The 18,700-nt window shown below is 37.6% G+C and overlaps 1 protein-coding gene across 22 annotated transcripts in view; it reads left to right on the plus strand.

Annotated features, from left to right (window-relative positions):
• NRXN3 (neurexin 3) overlaps nt 1-18,700 on the plus strand; it is an 869,162-nt gene that overhangs the window by 628,201 nt on the left and 222,261 nt on the right. The gene's annotated exons all lie outside the window — the stretch shown is intronic.

Here is an 18,700-nt window from a genome sequence, read left to right on the forward strand (position 1 = left end):
TTTCTCACAAAGAAAGTTAAGTGAGAACTGAACAGATCCTCAAGCTGATGCTTGCTTTAGCAGGGTAGCTCAAAAGAATAAGAATTTTATGTTAGCACAACATGGCTTTGCAAGAAAAGAGAGTTTTGTGAGAGCTTGAGCAAAGTGGGTTTTGGGATATTGAATTACTTGAGAAAATGAGAATACTAGGACTGGAAACACTCAGCGTTTGTTACTTTATGTGATTCTTTGGGAGGAGAAGAGACTGCTTTGTTTTCATCTGGCAAATAGCCAAGAGGTTTACCAGAGGTAGAGGCTGCTCATGTTACTTGACGTTCAGATTACTTGCAATGTATTATGCATTAATTCATAGTGGAAGGGCAATTGGGCCCTTTGCAAATTTTGAATGAGCTGGGGATATGTTGACATTTCATGGAACCTTGAAGACATAAGTAAACAGGAAGGAATGCCAGGGGCCAAAACAGACCTAATGTGAATGACGAAGGGCCTCAGTCTGCTGCTGGAGTTTGCCATATTCAGAATCATGTTGAAGCACTGGATATATTGCAGGGTGGTTCTGAAACAACCAGAAACAATGTTCTGGTGCTCAGTGCCAGCATTTTCAATGTTTTTTGTTTTGAATCCTGTTGTAAAATTCAGGTTCATTGTAATGGGGTAGATATGGCTCAAGACATTAGATGTCACCCATTCTGGTTTTTCTCTTTTGTGATATATGCAAATATTTTGTTTTGTGCTGGAATGAAAATGAGATCAAATCCTGGCATTTTTTTCATATAAAGCCAGGTTTCCTTCCTTTCTTAAAAACAAAATATAAAGAACCCCAGAAGACTGTGAAAGTGAGCAGTGCTGAGCCTAATTGCTTGGAACTCTGTGGCTCAAACGAAGCAAATGTGACTTGATGTGTCTGAGCAAGGCAATGTATATTCTTCAGGTGTTACATTATAACATATAAAATTCTATCAATTAACTGGAAAACAGTGTTCTTGCATGTGAGGAGAGGTTCAGAGATATGAATTTGTTAAGGTTGTAGAAAAAATCTAAGATGGGATCATGTTGCTCTTGAATGCCTAATGGGATGTTATGAGAAAGATGAAAGTCAGGCTCTTCTTTGTAGCAGTCAGTGGAAGGAAAAAGAGAAATGGTCACAAGTACCAGCAAAAGAAATTTAAGTTCTGCACTAAGATAAATACTTGCACAAAGACTCTTTTCAGCATTAACGATGAAGACACATATTTTTTCTCTATATCTTGGTCTCAAACCTTTCCCTACCTTGAATTGAACATTTTAATGATTGATTTTTTTTTAATTATAAAAAATATTTTTACTAGACTGAAACAAATAAATTAAACCTGAGGCATAAGCATTCATTAAAAAAAAAATAACAAAAGAAAATAATTGCTTTCTCTTTCCAATCAGTTTTGGAAAATAACATAATAAAAAAATTTCCGCTTCTTTTAAATATTGTTTTTTCAAATTACTCTATATGGCATGCTGCTAGTTTCAGATTATTCCAGATATTTAAATAAAAACTAGTAATTGTGATTGATATTATTGCTAAAAGTTCTGTTGAATGCTTTCTGTGCAGTTTGGCCAATTTTATCCTTGAAGCTGTTCACTAGCAGTAAATATAGAACTAGTTCAGCTTTAATTTCTCTTGTTCCTTTGTGGTCAGGATGGATTAGGAGGATTTGCCAGTCATTCATGAGGAGCAAAGGCATGCTGCTGTGCTCTTCTGGGTATGGCATTACTGATCATCATATATATAACTGGCTCTACCTAACTGTTCAAATAAAGAATGTGGTCTGAGACTCATGCTGTGACATGCAATAGGAAAGTTGAAGAGCAACTTATAAAGTGTTATTGACTTCTTGAATGTCTGTAAGACTTTATCTCTGGTTTATGGCTCAAAGAAATAGAAGTGAGCTTACATCAGGATTATTTTGGAAAAAAAAGGAGATCTGAAGTTCAAGGTGCAACTTGAAATGACAGTTAAAATGCAACACCATTTAGGATCTCTTAGCAAATTGCATGCAAACTTTTCATAAGAGCAAGATCTTTAGTAAATGTCTAAAAACTACCACATGCTTGTGCTGTGATAATCAAAGCCTTTGTCCATCTTCTTTTCTTCAAAACCTCCCATTAGGCCCTTTTCAATTGTCAAGAGAAACAAGGCAGCATGGGTAAAATTTTAATAGAAATGTGGGATAAATAGATCTTAAAAGCAGAGCTATGAAAACAGATTAAAGTGACAGTAAAATAAACTTTGAAAACCCAACTACTCAGACCATAAAGCAAATTACAAGAGAAGGAAAAAAGACTAATGTAATTTATTTTATATATATTTAGCATCTTGACTTTTTCAGGTGCAATTATATTTAATGATAATAGTAATAATAAAAGTGACAGGTATTTGCCTGGTTTAATAAAAAATCCTGGGAACACTTCTTTTATGGGAGCCTTTTAAGATATTCTATTCACAGATTCTTTTTTGCTATTTACTGGATGCTGACTTCCTCAGACTTCCCTGGGTGTTCTATTGGTGATAACAGATGGCAAAAGCCACGTGATGATCATTGTTTTCTAATGTGCATCACTAAAATCTAATCCAAAAGTAATAGTAATGGCTATGGTCTATCAAGATCGGATTAAATTTTAAAGATTGTAAAACTTGCTCATACTCTTCTAAGGAAACCTTTTAGTAGTTAGCCTGTTTTTTTTTAATATCATGTATGTTCTGGAGTGTCCATTGATCTCTTCTATTTGTAGATTTGAAGTTGAAGATATTTTATTTTGGTGTTGCATATTTACCTGTTTAATTTACAGCTGTTATGTTAGAATTCATTTTTTAATTATGAGTCTTTCAGATATTGTGGAAATTTATTGACTAAGATGTCTTTTTTATATGACAAAAAATTACAGCCTCTGAGAAACTATTTTCTCTCCTGACTTACAGTGAAGTATGAGGTGGCAGCCCTGCAGAAATGGATGGCATACCATCCAGATCAATGCTGCATATGAAGCATGAGGTGTTTGTGTGAACAGACTGTAGCACATGGAATGAGAGTGTTGCTAGAGCATTAGATCCCTCCTTATGATATTTTTTTGTTTTTCTAACAGTTCATTCAAAGCACAAGTCCAAACCTATACCAGGAAATTGTCTTCCACAATGGATACTTAAAAGACTGCATGCCTTGAGTTGTGGGTTCAATGCATCTGTGTGTTTATTCACTTTGCACCACTACACTTATTTTTGGTGCTTCATCACGTACAAAACATAGAGATGAAATGGGGAGAGAAACAGCTGCACGTGGTGATGGGTGTCATTCTTGCAGTAATTGTGGAGACAGAAATCATTCATGTGTACTGCTGGTTGAGTCTGCTTTCTTTCATTTTGTACTGTGTGGTAAATCAAGCCTCTGGATCTTCAGAATGGTGTTGTGAGGTTCTTCCAGGTTCTGAATTCCCCACAAGTAGACCCAGGCTAGGGGAGGATCCATCATTTAGAACTAGACTACCACTGAAGGCTACAGAATCTGCTGTAGCCCATTCTGATTTTTAATAGTGTATTGTATTTAAACGGTTTAATATTATATTGTATTTAAAGCAGTAAGTGTAGCAAAAAGTAAGTTTTCCCTGAGTTAGAGATGACATTGCGAAATGAAAATAAGTATAAATGGATGAAAATGAATTTGTACTTTCAGTCATTTATTTTCTTTTCAGTTATACTGTGATTGGCCCAAGTCTGTGGATTTTACAATTGTAGAACCGTTCTGGCTCCTCTTTATGAAGTCTGCCTTCCAAACTGCAGTGGCATGTCATCCTAGCAGACATAGAAGAAGCAGATGATTTAGAATCAGGAGAGGGATAGATGCAGGGTTGTCCTTTTCATAACCAGAGAGTATATGATGAACTGAGTAACTTAAGGGCTACTCTAAGATAAAAAATTGAGGCAAAATACAATGGGAGTTTGTGTCTTACTTTTCTGAAACCAAAAGCTCTTTGATGCAAGATATTTCAGCCTTTCCTAGCCTGAATACAGACTGAGCATTAGCAGGCTTACATTTTTGTATCCAAGAAAGTAGAGCAGAATTTCCTTAAGACTAACCTGCATTATTTTGCTGGCAGTACATCAGCAGAGACTATGGACCATGAAAAAATGAGTGATCTGCTTCAATATCCTATCTTGTGGTTTTGCTTTATTTTTAGCCACCTTTACTGATGTTACAGTTACAGTTTATTCTTAGGGTGATTCACCATGTTAGACCAGCTTTTTTATTCTTATATAGACCCCTAATTTTGTTCAAGTTTAATTTTTGTGAACATAAATAATTTTATCTACCATATCTTGACTGTGTTTACATTGATGTCTATTTAGAGCAGTGTTTTTACTTTCTAGGATTTCAAGCAGTGTGTAAAGTCTTTGAGTCTGATATAGTTCTTGGAGAATACCAGAAGTGGTTAGGCAGTTATCATTTCCAAAGTGTTTAGTGCCCATCATGCCTCATTTCCTTCATGAAACAGCAAAGAACTGTGTACATTCCTCCTAATTTAATTTATACTAATTACGAGCCCTTACAGATTGGTATAGAAGACATGTTCAATCAAAGATGTTTTATAGTGAAGCAATAAGTGGAAAAGGTGAAATGCAACAAAGGCTGCTTTGTTGAGGCAAGAAATTATTTATAAAATTTCTAAGTGCAGGAGACAACATCTTGTATAGCACATTTAGCTGAGGAAGTGAACAGCTAGTGGATGAGAGTGACTAGACTGCTTGCTGGTAAGGGGAGAGAATCAGGATGAGCTTTCAAGCAAAAGATTATATTGTCTTAATGCTTAGAAGGTCTAAAAGAACAAACTGTCTGCAGACGTTTTTTACCACGACAAATCTAGCAACCATCCTGAGGGAGTGCTCCGCAGGTCTCCTGTGATTATTAACGTATAAAAACTGTCTGAATGTGGCTTTCTGCTAGGAGTAAATTCTCTGGCAGAGACTTCTGAATATACCATCTTTAATAGGTACCACCTGGGAATTAATGTATGCTTGAAGACTTGAAACCTTGACTGCTGACCTCCTAGACAAGGTGGAAAATGAGGCAAATGAGGGACTGGAAGAACTGTTTTGATTTAACGTTAGTGTACGAGGATTTCCTCGAGTCCCTCCTTCACATAATCATATATATCTTTTATAAACAATTGTTACTGTGATTTGTCAATTCTTGAAGTTCAGACTAACTAGTTAATGGATACCTTTAACTTGGGTTGCATTTCATTTAAGGTAATTGGGATTGGCAAGAAAATCCTCATTTAAGATGTGACATATGTGTCCATATACTGCAGTACCTTAAGAAGTGTCCTACCTCCCCTTGCTACAGAGGAGCAGGTTTCTGCTTAGCTGTGTAGGCTGGAGAGAGTGCTGGCACTGCAACAACTGGGGTGGCAGTACTGTTCCCTAGCTGCAAGGAATAACTTGGGAGACTACAACGAGCATGACACATAGGTTATGAGTATCTTACAGAGCACATCACAAGTGTTTACATCCTTTCTATAGTTGTGTTATTAAGTGCAAGTTTTAAGTCACGTCTTCCTCTTTCCTTAGGATGATAGTCATCTTCAGTTGAGGCTGTCATCTTAATGGCACTCCATTTCTTTATGTTGCTTACAAGAATTGGAGATGGTAAAATTACCCTAAAAGCTAATTTGTAAGTTAAAAGACAAACCGTAATCAATTCAGAAGTCAGTGACTATGCTGTCAGTGCACTGGAATTTAGAAGGAAGCACAGCTGGAACAGGTAACCCAAACTGACCATATGACATTCCATACCATAAGATAATTTCCTGACCAAAAAAAAAAAAAAAAAGCAGGGAAAAGAAGGGTAAGAGGGGATGCTGATGGTTTATGGCCTGTGTCTTTCCAAGGGAGTTATGCATGTAGAGGCCCTGCTTACCAGGAAGTGGCTCAATATCTGCCTGTGAATGGGAAGCAGTATGGTTTTGCTTCACTTAGTAAATTGTCTTTATATCCATCCACAAGTTCTCTCACTTTTGCTTTTCCAATTTTCTTTGCATCCTTGTTCAGGAGGAATAAGTGAATGAGAAGATTGGGGGTCCTCAGTTTCTAGGCAGGGTCAAGCTGTCCTACTTAATCTTGACCTGGATAAAGGCCTCTGTTCTTGACCATTTACTGTGAAAATAGGGAATGTATTATAGGCTGCCATATGCAGATCATCTGCACAAAGAAATGGACTATAATGCAGCTGCTTGCCCATTATATCAGGTTTATAGAATTAAAAGTCCCCATAGCAAATATACATTATTTCAGCATTGTTATAGCCTGAGAGAGGCTATATCTGAATGAGTTTCAAATCTGAGATATGCACGTCACAGGTTGTTTTGCCAGCTGGTGTAAAACTGCCAAAGAGCCTGACTTTTTTTTTTATGGAAGCATTCTATTTAAATACACAATAATCTTGTCCCAAAATGCTCTCAGTCTTTTCCTGTCCTTTCCTAAACTCTTTTGGTCTCTGAAGTCCCATGTGTTTGTGCATGCTGCATTTATTGTTCCCTAGAGCACAGAAGAATTAGTAAAGGGAAACTAATTTGAAGAGAGGAAACGTACTTTCAGTTTTCAAGCCAGCTTTAAAACGTGTTATTGGTACTTCTTTTTTATTTTTAGAAGATTATTAACAACCCATTTTTTATGTATTTTATCTAGTTCATATTATTCATAGGAATTGTCCATTTATTGTTGTCTCCTAACTCTTGAGCGGGAGTCTCTGGTAGGAGGCCGTGAGTTGAGACTAAACATATGAACACGGGGGAGGTTTTCACCCTGGTGTGCCCATTTGTCGCTGGCACCCTTTGGCACCGTGGTTCACCCAGCCCTCTCAGTGCCCACCCAGCTCTCTCTTTTGTGCTCCATTGCCTGCCCTGTGTGCCCCAGGTGTTTGAAGGAGCGTGCGGCGCTGAATGCAGCGGTGCAGGAAATGGCAGGCTGCTGTCCTGTGGCTAAAGACGATGGATTTTACATCCCTAGCTCCACTCAGGCAGCGTGGAAGCTCGGTGCTTTGATGCAGGGATTCATTGACTCCTCACTCAGTGACTGTTTGTGCATAGATCCTAGTGTTTTTGCAGTTGTCATCGAACATTCTGAAGCTGATTGGAGACATGGAAGAAAGAGTTGGTAGGGCAATGTTGGCATGAATAGTAAAATTGCTGATTAGACCATAAATTAGTCTGATTAGAGTCACCAATCTGAAAATAATTTGGCGAGTTTGACTCTCAAATATGTTGAATTCAGTGGAATAACAGAAGGTAAAAATTTAGAATTAGAGGACATGGGGGACAATCAGTGGGAAATTACATTTTGGTAACTTTCTGAAACCTATCTGAAAGATAAGGGCAACTAAATACTCTAACTTAAAAGACAGAGCTTTGCTGAGTCACAGAAGCATCTATTAAGATCATAGTGGTTTAGTATAGTGGACAGCATTTTTTCAGAATACACATATGCCAGTTTTAGTGTTATACATCTGGCAAAGTCAGACACTAGTATTTCAGTCTAAGAGCAGAAATAAAAAAAAATGGTTCCTAATTCAAAGCAAATGGGATAGCTCACAAGAAAGATTCATCCCTAAATATGCAGCCTCTGTTTAAAATACATTCTGGAGCTTGAAACTTTGTTATTTTTTCCAGATTTGTCTTAGGATTCATTGTGGTTCTGTGAATTGCTATTAGATGTTAAACAATCAAATCTCTGAGTACCTCACAGTATCTATCCAAACATCCTGTATGGCAATAAATATTATGCTAATGCTTGTTCTTGTACACTGTACAAACAAATACTGTGGTTTGCTTGATATTAATTTTAGTCTCCCTTTTGACTGTAGTGTTTAGGTAGAATATGTCATCCAGGGCTATGTAATATATCATAATTTCAATAAAACCTGAGATTAATTGCCTTTCCTTTTTTGCAGTACCTTCTCTTAGGATTTCAGAACTAATAATTGTCACACAAATTTTGTCACACAGTCTTGTCAGAGAGTGAATAAACAAAGAAATATTAGATTAGGGATACTTTTTTTGATGCTGAGAAAATTTCCATTCTGCTTCTTAGTATTTTTTTTAAATTCTAAATACAAAGGAATTGAGGTAATGTGAAGTTTTTTTCTGGCTGAGCCGAAGAAATAAGATCATCTCCAGTGAAGTTCTTGGCTTGAAATAACCAAGACTCAAATAAGATGAGTGTGAGGCTTTCAGTATTCATTCCAAAAGAGACTAAATTCTTTCATTTTTGTAGATTGTAACAATTGGCAATACAGATTTTTGCCTTTTATAAGAAGCTTTAAATGTACGAGCTTGTTCAGACCAACCCATCTTCTGTATGCTTGGATAAATTGCACTAATAGGTTCTAAAATAAAACTGTTTGCAATTAAAGCCTTTATCACCTTCTCTACGGTTGCTTCAAAAAAGTAAAATAAAATTCTTGATCTCCATGTTAATGGATAGCAGCAGGGTACAATAATAATTCACCACACATTTAGACATACTGAGTACTACTCAAAAGCAATTAAGCAAGGGCAATTGTCAGTGTAATTTACCCCAGCTTGGTATCTCATGTAACCTTCTCAGCAAAGGTTAACAACTGTTTCATACTGCATCAGCTACAGCAAAATTAATTGTTTCTCTATTAAACCTCTAGGAAGAACATCCTAAACAGGACATATTACTGAATCTTATAAGGAGAAAAAATGTGAACTTGATCTAATCCAAGCAATATTACACATTGTTTGCTGTAGGATTTGAATTTTATAGGGTTTCAAAAGTCAATGCAGGGAAAAGATAACTTGATCATTGATATATAGCTGACTGAGTTGAAAATCATCTATTGTAAAGAACATGAAAGACTAGTCCTGCACAGATTTATAAAGGAAATTAAGGGCAATTTTGCCTTTTCCAAATCTATCAGGACACTGTAGAGTCAATTCTGAGAAGAAAATGCACTGGAATTTGGCTAAAACTCTAGCATTCAAATTCTTGTGAGTTTCTCTCACCATAATTTTCAAGAAATGTGTTACTTGAAAACCGTTCCTATCCAGAAACATTGTTTTAACAGTTATTATAATGCCTACAACATACTTGTGCATGTAATTTTAGAACAGCTGTATAAACAGGGTATGTCACCATATCTCTTGAAAAGGTAGTTTAAACATACTTCTGAAATTAGAAAATTGAGGCTTTGGAGGTTAAATGATGTAACAGGTCTGTTGCCTCCGAACTGTAGCTGGCTGGCTCTGAATGTTCATCTATTCCTAAATCAGAATTCTTCAAATTTCTCCCTTCTCCCACCTGAGAGGTTCAGTCCCAGCAGCTGGGGGGAGGTAGTGCCCTGGGAAAGCTGCTGTTGCCCACTCGTCTGAGAACTGATTTTACAGCACCAGGTGTAAAATGCTATGTGGTGCATTTGTTGTTGCTTGTTTTTCCTCTCCAAGTGTGCATGCAGCCTGAGCTTGCTTGGCTGGTGTTTTGTTGGGATCAAGGCAGAAGTGGTGTTATTTGTGCTAATAAGCCTCTCCCATTAGTTAACCTTTCAGTACATAAAGCATGATTGAACTGAAGGATTCCTGCTGGTTTGAAAGGCTTTTATGTTAAATACATGACACAGGCATTTTCTTCTTCCACCTCCTTATATAAAAGTGGAATGGAAAGACTGTAAAGACTTCAACAGTCTGAAAGCAAGTTGAAGTAAAGCTTATGTAGTGTGAATATTCTCTTAAATATCTTGGCATACCTTTTTTTCTGCTACATTTAAATTCTTGGTGCTTTGTTTAAACAATTTCTAGCCTACAGAAAAAGACTGCCTTGTATAACTGATATCATTTGGGACAGTGCAAAGCATCAGCTGAGCATATTTTTACCCATACCTGACAATCAAGTGTATTACTAGCTTTCACTGTCCAAATTTACTTTCAGTGCACGCAGGCCTTGTTTTAGCTTATTCTTTATTCTTGTCAATTACTGATGTTAAGAGTACAATTTCTGGAAGGTGGGTAATAGCATTCATTAAGTATGAAAAATGAAAAGTATCTTCTACTGACTCAGGGTTCCTTTTCTATCTTATGTCTCATTTATTGTATTTTTTTTAGAAAATCTCATCTGAAATCTAGTAACATGTATAGGATTTCAGATTTTGGATCATTTAACCCTTTTTAGTATGATACTGCTCAGCCTTAAAGAGATGGTGGGATTAATCAGTTCTGTAGGGAACTATGTTCACACTTGTAATATGCTCTCTAAACTAGCAATAGAAATAGATCCACTAACTTTGCAGGTCTTTGAGTGCATTGCTAAACAATTCTTACAAATATTCTTGCTATCAGTAGATTGTCCTTTCATAGATGTATGTTGTGTCCTAAATATATTCAGAGAGACTATGCCCTCAGTGAACAGTGATATTTTGCTTAATACAGACTTTCAGGAGCAGCCACAAGATTTGCATTGTATCATGAGCTGTGCAACATTAATGTGCCAGAAGATATTTAAACTATTGGACCAGGAGATTGCCAAGGAGAGAAGTAGGGTGTGATTTTCCCTTTGGGTGTGATTTTCTGTGTGGTGCTTTACAAATGAACAGAAACCTGTGTATATGTTTATACTGCAGCATCCATCATTCAAGAGACCACTGCTGAGACTTGCTTTTTTTACCCTTACAGTTTTGGAAAGGTTTGACAAGAGGAAATTAGTCCATTGTTGTGTTACATTGAAAGGATTTTCCTACGATGTGTTAAAATCTAACTGTACTAATTCTGTCCAGTTGTGAGAATAGAGAATTTTCTTTTTGTATTAATTATTTGAAGAACTTGTAAGTCTTTTCATATACAGATCTTCTCTGGTATTTTTAATGCAAAAAATTTACTTCTTACTGTGGTGCACCATATTCTCGTCTTCTCTTGTCTGTTTCTGTGAAGGGAAGGAGGTTGTGTTTTCTCATTTATATTTCTTTAAAACTTAACTTTTGTGGAGCCCAATTAACTGTAGTCCTCCCACAATTGTTGCTGTTAACTACCTTTAATTTTTTTCAAAGGGGAGAATGATTCAATTTTGACTGGAATCTGTAGATAAAAAGGCATATAGTTCCAACTATTTTGCATTTTACATGTTTTGCTTGAAACAGACTTAAAAATCTTCATTAATTTTTATTCTGATCAAAATTTTTCCTGTCTTCCCTGTCTGATGGGAAAGATCTGTTTGGTTTTGTGGCTTTACATATAGATGAGGTTTCTGGAGTTGCTGGGTATGCATTTTGATTTAGGAACACACAACAGGGAAAGGGCTATCTGGGTTATCAAGTCCAGTCCTCTACCCTCATAGCTGTATCATTGCATCCTCTTTTCTGACTGTATCAGATCTACCTCATCCCTTCTGATTTTCTGGTTTCACTATTTCTATTGAAATGCTGTTCTAAAATCAATGTTTTTCCTAAGATTTTAACTTATTTTAATGTCTCTATGTATTCATAGAGTATTGTATGAATACTAAACGAGTACATGTATATATTCATTCAGTCTAACCTTCATTTGTGTTGTGCCAGTGTTTCCCTTCAGCTCCTCTCTGTTTGTTGGTGTTTACCTGTCAGTGGCATTCACAGAGGATTGCATTGCCTGTGCTTTGTGTCAGCAGCTCCCCACCAAACCCCCCTGGCTCTTCTGGGCTATCTCTGTATGATAATGGGTCACAATGAAGATATCCCAGGACTAAAGCAAATTCAAACAAACCAGTCCACAAGCTGCAGCTCCAGGCAGGTTTCATTGCTTTTGCACCTGAATGTCCAGCTGTGTTTGGCAGGATTTATTCATGCAGCTGCAGCACCAAATACACATCGCTACTTTCTTGTAGACCCAAGCTGGGTCCTTGCAAGCCATCCAGGGTGTCTTTGGTTCTGGGCTTGGTTGGCTGGGTAGGCACAGCTGGGTGCATCTGCACACAGATGTCATCCAATCACATCTGTTCTGAAATTCTTTTACAGCAGTGGTAGGATCGTTTTAAAGGATGTGTTCTCAACCAAAACCTTTCAGTTCCCTCCCTGAACTGTGGCATTCATCATAACATCATTGCTTATTACAGGTAATTATTTTCCTGGAACTCATTTTTCCAGCTTTCAGTGACAGCTGGTATTAAATGATAATGCTGGGTTAGAAGACAGAGGGGCTGTGCTCTGGTTTCCTGTTGTCAGTCTAGGAAAAAACGTATTTTGACACATTAGATGGCATGTTGACTCAGTTTATAAAACCTTTATCAGAGAGATCATCATGTGATATGTAGTCAGCAGCCTTGCAGTGGTTCCCAAGATAGCTATTAATGGGCTTGTGAACTTGTGAATAGAGAGTGGTAAATCTGGCCTTTGAGATAATTGAAAAGACATCACTTGTAATGTGAGCAGTGGCACTGAAGGATGATTGCTGCTCTTTGGGGACAGAGGTAATACGTTGTTGCACGCAATTTTAAAGCAAGGCACCCAGTATTGATTTACTTTGGCCTTGTCTTAAGATCCCTTGATCAAGTTGCACAATGTATTTCCTGCTTTTTGTACTCCTATCCCCCTCCTCTCAGAAGAGCTCTTTGTTAGCAAGCTTATTTATTTCCTTAATGAAAAACTTAGATTACAAAACTGGGTGTGAAAAGAGGCTAGGAAAATAAGAGATTTATAAAGGCATAGGGAAGGAGTATTTTTTCTTTAAAAATGCAAAAACAGGCAAAACTAGTGATGTGAGCTGCTTTGCCCACCTCATTTGTGTATTGCATAGTGCTTTCAATATTGTTCTGTGCATAACACCTGCCCTTACTCTGGCATCATCACACATGGAATGATAATCCAGTAGATTTCTCAATATTGCTACTATGAAATGTACATGGTGCCTGATTCTTGTTTCTTTCTTCTTTGAATTTCATCTTCAAGGAAAATGGGAAATTGTAGTTTTAAACAACTTTTAAATCTATCAAAGTTGGGGAAAACTTTTTTTTTTTTGGCCATAGAGGAATTGTGAGTATAAAATCCTTTCATGAGCATTCGTAGGATTCACAGAATCATCAGTTATCCTGAGCTGGAGGGGATGCACAAGGATCATCATTTTCCACCCCTGGCCCTGCACAGGACAACCCTAAGAATAATGCCGTGTGCCTGAGAGCATTATGCAGTGTAGTATTTGGTTCATGATCCATCTTCCCCAGTGCTTGCTGAAAGAAATTCCTGGTTTGGAGCTACCCATGAAGGTGGTGCTTGACAGTCATTGGATAGTTTCTGGTTCTTTGTACATGAAAGAAGAAAATTAGCTAGCTTATTACAGAAGCTTTTTTGTTTTCCCATTTGCACTTCTGTGTCAAAAGCCACCATTTTCCTAGGAGAATGAGATTCACTGCCTCTTTCCCAGAACTGCTGATGCAGTAAGTGGTTTTGGGGTTTGTGGGTCACTCATATCACCTGGGCAAGGCAAAATCCAGAGAATACATTTGAGCTAGTTAAAGAGCTCAAAGCTTTAGCTGCTGAATATTGTTCAGTACTTTTTAAGAAGTCATTAAAAATTAATCTTGATGTGTGGGTTTTTTTTTTTACTCGAGTACAATTAGAACCATTCTTTTGTGCTTCTTGCCTATTGGAGTAGGTGATAAGTTCCTGAAACCAGGCAAATATGGGGTAGACTGAGTTCATCTTGCAGGGCTGTGCTCCCTGGTGAGATTGTTGCATTGTGTCTTTTGTCAGGTGTGAACGTTAGTGACATTCACTCTGTTCACTTGAAGTGTATTTTTGACGAGGGGAAGAGTACAAGGGAGAAAGTTGCTCTTGTCACTTGCTTAAAATGAGAACAAAAAAACCCCAACTTCCTCCTTAATTTGGGATTTTGGTTTGTCTTGCCTGCACCAAAGAGCCTGTGGTCCACATCACTACCAAACTGCACTATCTCAGGTGTATAAACTAGGTACAGAGATGACAGGGACACCTAAAATTTACAGCATAACTGGGCAGATATCTTCAAAAGTAAATTAATCTGCTTCAAATTTGGTGTATCCACAGATGTGAATGTGCCTTGTTTAAATACTACTGGGAGGAACAAGAGAGGGTATTTTACACCCATCTGAATTATTACATTACATATGTAAAACCATGTATTGGGTGTAAATGTGGGCAGGGTGGCTTCTGTGAGTTGAGACCAAGGTATGCCCATGCCAGATTGATTTGGCTTCAGAATGGACCCATTACAGGACACAGCTGAGCCCATCAGCCAAGCCAGTGTCACCTGTGGAAGCACATTCAGGAAAGGGACATAAACATCAGAGGTAGCACCGAGGTGAGAGGAGGAGGAAGGTGCTCCATGACACAGCAGATTATCTGCTTTAGCCTGTGGAAGACACCATGCTGGAGCAGGTAGATATTGCAAAAAAATAAATGGCCTGTGGAGAGTCCACTCTGGAGTAGAGCAAAAGTGTAAGAAAGAAGTAGCAGGAGAGAGAACTGCTGTGTACTGACAGGAACCCACCCCATCCATGTTTATTGCTTCACTGAGGGGACTGTGGGTAGCCTGAGGTAATAAGAAAGGCAGGGGACTGGAATCTGCAGTGAAGGAGTCAAGTAGAGCCTGGGAAAGGAACTGGAGTGGTGTTTTCCTTCTGTTTTAATTTGGTCTTTTTATTTCCTGCTAATCCAACCAGTAAATAAATAGATAAACATTAACTAGTAGTAAATTAATTTCCTTCCGCTGCATCTGTTTTGTCCCCAGCAGTAATTGGAAAGTGATTTCCCTGTGTTTATCTTAAACCATGAGCCTTCTTGTTCCTATTCTTCAGCAGAAGGGAGGACAAACTGGGAAGGAGAGTGAGCAAGCAGCTGGGTGAGAGTTTGGCTGGAGCAGGTCTAAGCCACTGCCACTACAAAGCATTAGGGGGGCAGTTTTGAGCAAATGGGAGACTAAAATTCCTTCCATTCTTTTGTTGGTAAACCTGAATCTGCTCCATGTGGAATGGCTCCATTTGATCCTAAAGAGTGCTTTGAATCTAAAAACTCAAGATAGGTGAAGGTGTCTGCCTAAAGAGAGTAAATTTAGGCTTCAGGGTGCCATCACTGCATCTCATGCTGTCCAGGTCTGTGCTGCTTCTTATGATTTGGGCCTCCTGCCTCCCTTCCCATGTCAGAGCTGTTAGCAGAGTATGGATGGTGGGCTTGGAAATGTGTTATAAGTACTGACTCATAGATTATAAAAAATTTGGAAGAAGCCATGGAATTTAACTGTACTCATTTAGAAGTTGAAAAGGAAATAGAACCCTCACAGGATCTGGAATTCATTTTCGAAGTATAAAAGGACTACTGCTTGAAGGTAACAGGGTGCTTTATTGTGCTAATATAAACAACTCAGTTGTCTTACTTTTTTGAAAGTGCTTTGATTATTTTTGATAGAAACAGACTATTCTTTTGAGAATTTTCACTGAGATCAGAATTAGATCTAAAGGTTTGTAATGATGGTGTCTTAGTAAAAACCCTGGTAGTTTTGTTGAATTTCCCTGTTACTTATGTCCTCTCTGTTTGACTGATAGAAGTATCTAAACTTGTAAAGGCCAACATGAAGAAGCAGATCCTTTTAGCCTGTGTGTGTGCCAAATTATTGTCAGATTCTGCCCCCACATTTGGAGTGCTGGGGGATTCCTTCAGGCTTTGGAAGCTTGTTGAAGGGTTGCCAAACTGAGGAAAAGCATGATTCAGTACAGATGAAGGGAGTGGAGTCTTCAAAATATGGGAGTGAGGCAATAGTGATGGTCCATTTAGAAAGATGAAATGGACATTTCTCAAAGATCGACTAAGAGCTTGCAAGTTAATGTCTAAAATGGTCCAGGGCTTCCTGAAAATTTATGTGAAGAAGAGGGACAGAGGTCAACAGGAAAGCATTTGCAAGCAATAATTTATTCCAAGTGGAAGGTAAGATAAAAAGAGATCTAAGATTGTTACAATGGTGGGGTATCTTCTGTAAAATTTCTGTAGCCTTTTCCCTTGGAAAATGTTCTGTCTGCACTGAACAATCAAGCAGTGGAATTACCTGAGCGTGAGTTTTCTTCTGAGGATAAAAGCTGAACTTTAAGACATTAAGTATTACTAAAGTTTATTCTCCAGATCTCTGATGCAAAAAGGAATAGAAAATTTTCTGAAGCAGAAGGCAAAGTAATGCACATTCAGTAAAGTTTGGTTTTTTTAGGTAGGTTTAAGTTATTTTTAATTACCTTAGAGGGGAGGAATATGATGTCATTTTGTCAGTTCATGATAATTTTGTATACTGATTTATTGTGAAGTGGCAGTATATGGTATTACATAAGAAACTTATAACCATTCAAGTTAGAAGTTAAAATTGATCTATGATGATGCAAACCATAACACAAGAAAATCATATTTAAGTTTTGAAAAATGGCAATGGAAAAATATCCTGCATCTAGCAGTAATGAGGAATCCTAGAGAAGGAAAAGACCAAGGTAATCATAATTAGCTCTGAAGATGGATTCCCTGTTGCATTTCCTAAGTCTTTTTCCCTTACTCTACAGTTAACCAGTGATGATGATTTTAGCACTTTGCATAAGTGATGATTTCACAACTGAGTAGGCTTTCATCTTTAACGTGGCAATAAAATCTTAATATAAATTGTTGAAAAGGCATGTTTCTATTAACATTTCTTAATTAAACATTTTTCTTTAATGATAGATTTATTTTGCAAGGGAAATAAATTTCGTGTATGTGAGGACAATTAATAGAAACTCTGCTCTCATTTTCTGAAAATAATTTTCCCAGCTAATATTCTGATATCTTTCAACATTGTCTATGAGTATTCAGAATTACCTGTCTGTTGCAAACTCCTGGTACGTTCTTTATAACACAGGATGCATATATTTTTTGACTGATATATTTACTTTAAAACAGCTGTTGCTGTGATTTTTCTTTCTGAAAATGCAAACCTACATTAAAATCTTGTGTCTCATGGTTCAGTGCTTCATTACTAGCAACACTCAGTGGCTCAGATGCAAGGCCAGAGTCCACTGCAGTGCAGTGGTCAGGAAGGGTCTGCAGGTGTGAAGTAGTTTTGTCTCCTGTCTTTCATCACTTTAAATTTTTTCTTAGAAGTGTTTTGTCTGGAAATGTGTTTCATGTTTTCATCCTTTGCTTGTGGGATCTAATCATATAACCAGAGTGATACAGTTGCTAAGAGATGTCATCAGCCCTAAAAACCTACCACTGCCTTATAAATACTTCTGGATACGGGGAAAGAGAATAGTGGACCAACTGATTAATAATTGATAGCCTTCATTAATGGCTTCAGCTTTTCTAATTAGCCTTCTGTTTCATCTGAAGCATGTCTACATTTTCAGGTCAAGCACTCAGGGTGGGCTACACTGAACTGTCAAAATGAAATATGAAGTGATGGGCTGGGAACCCCAGAACAGTTACACATGGTACTGGGAGACTGAGACAAGTTCTGTTTAAAATTCACTGTTATACTCCAACTTTATTACACTCACTTCTATTATAACTGCTTTTTGGATCAGTTCATCTGTAATGTTACAGCCGGTGGGTAAATGATAGAAAGGAGAATATTTATTCATTTTGGAATCCTTTGTGGAAGAGCCTTGTATGTGCCATCAGAGGTGCTGGAATGCTGACACTGTGCACAAACCTTTCTGTGAGTCCAGCCCCGTGCCGAGTATGCGCAGAGATGCATTCTGCCTCACTGTTACCTTGTGTTCTTCTGCTGAGGATTCTCAAAACATCCATGACTAGTTTCTGTGTAATTTTCAAACTGCAAGCTTTTAGATAGTGATTCTTGCTCCTGCCCAGGCACACACAGAGTAGAGGTAAAGTAGTACAAGGTCTACTGTCAACTTGGGTTGTTCCTTACTAGGGGCCATTGAAAATGAGGACAAAAGAACTAGTCATTGCTGTGCCATCTTTTGTTTACTCTTACTGGACTATTTTTGTATTTAAAAGCAATCCTTGTTCTTATATTTTATAATACAGTTATAAATAAGTGTATGGGTTTTTTTAAAGATAAAATTTCATTAAATGGATTCAGGAAAGCATACTTTGACAACTGTCAGCACTACAGCAATAATAAGGAAATAAAAGAAAACAATGTATCAATAAAGGGGACATATAAGGAAACATGCATGGTGAAATAGTATCAAGAAACTGAAACAAATTCACCCCAGGAAAATGATGCGAATTCACAGTAATTATCACTCTCAAATTCAATCCAAGCTGAGTGTGACCAAAGCAGACTGACCCAAGTACAGTTTAATGGGAAATAGTTGATGCTTCAATAGCCGAAATGAAGAGCTGATTCAGGCACCATTCAGAAAGAAAAGCTGGTGTGAACTATTGACATTTCTGCTTCTCTCTGCAATTATAAGAAACATTATTGCCACCTCTTGGAAAATTATTAAAATAATTGCCATCCCTTTGTTCTCTTCCTTTGACAGCAATCACTGGGTTCCTGCTTCCTTCTGTGTCTTGATGTGTTATACTTTGAATCTCCTTTTGCCAGAGAAAAAGCTGGTCTCAGCATAATTGGGCCATTTCCCTGTCACAGTAGTTTCCTTTTGAATCTTGTTACTCTGCACGGGTTGTAGTGAGGTCAATCATATTCAGTCAAATGGCTGAGCAGATAAAAAGTATGCAAG

This window comes from Melozone crissalis, unplaced genomic scaffold (genome assembly GCF_028551555.1).
Source record: "Melozone crissalis strain CALT ecotype California unplaced genomic scaffold, PUWL_Pcris_2 ptg000018l_1, whole genome shotgun sequence".
Taxonomy (NCBI): Eukaryota; Metazoa; Chordata; class Aves; order Passeriformes; family Passerellidae; genus Melozone; species Melozone crissalis.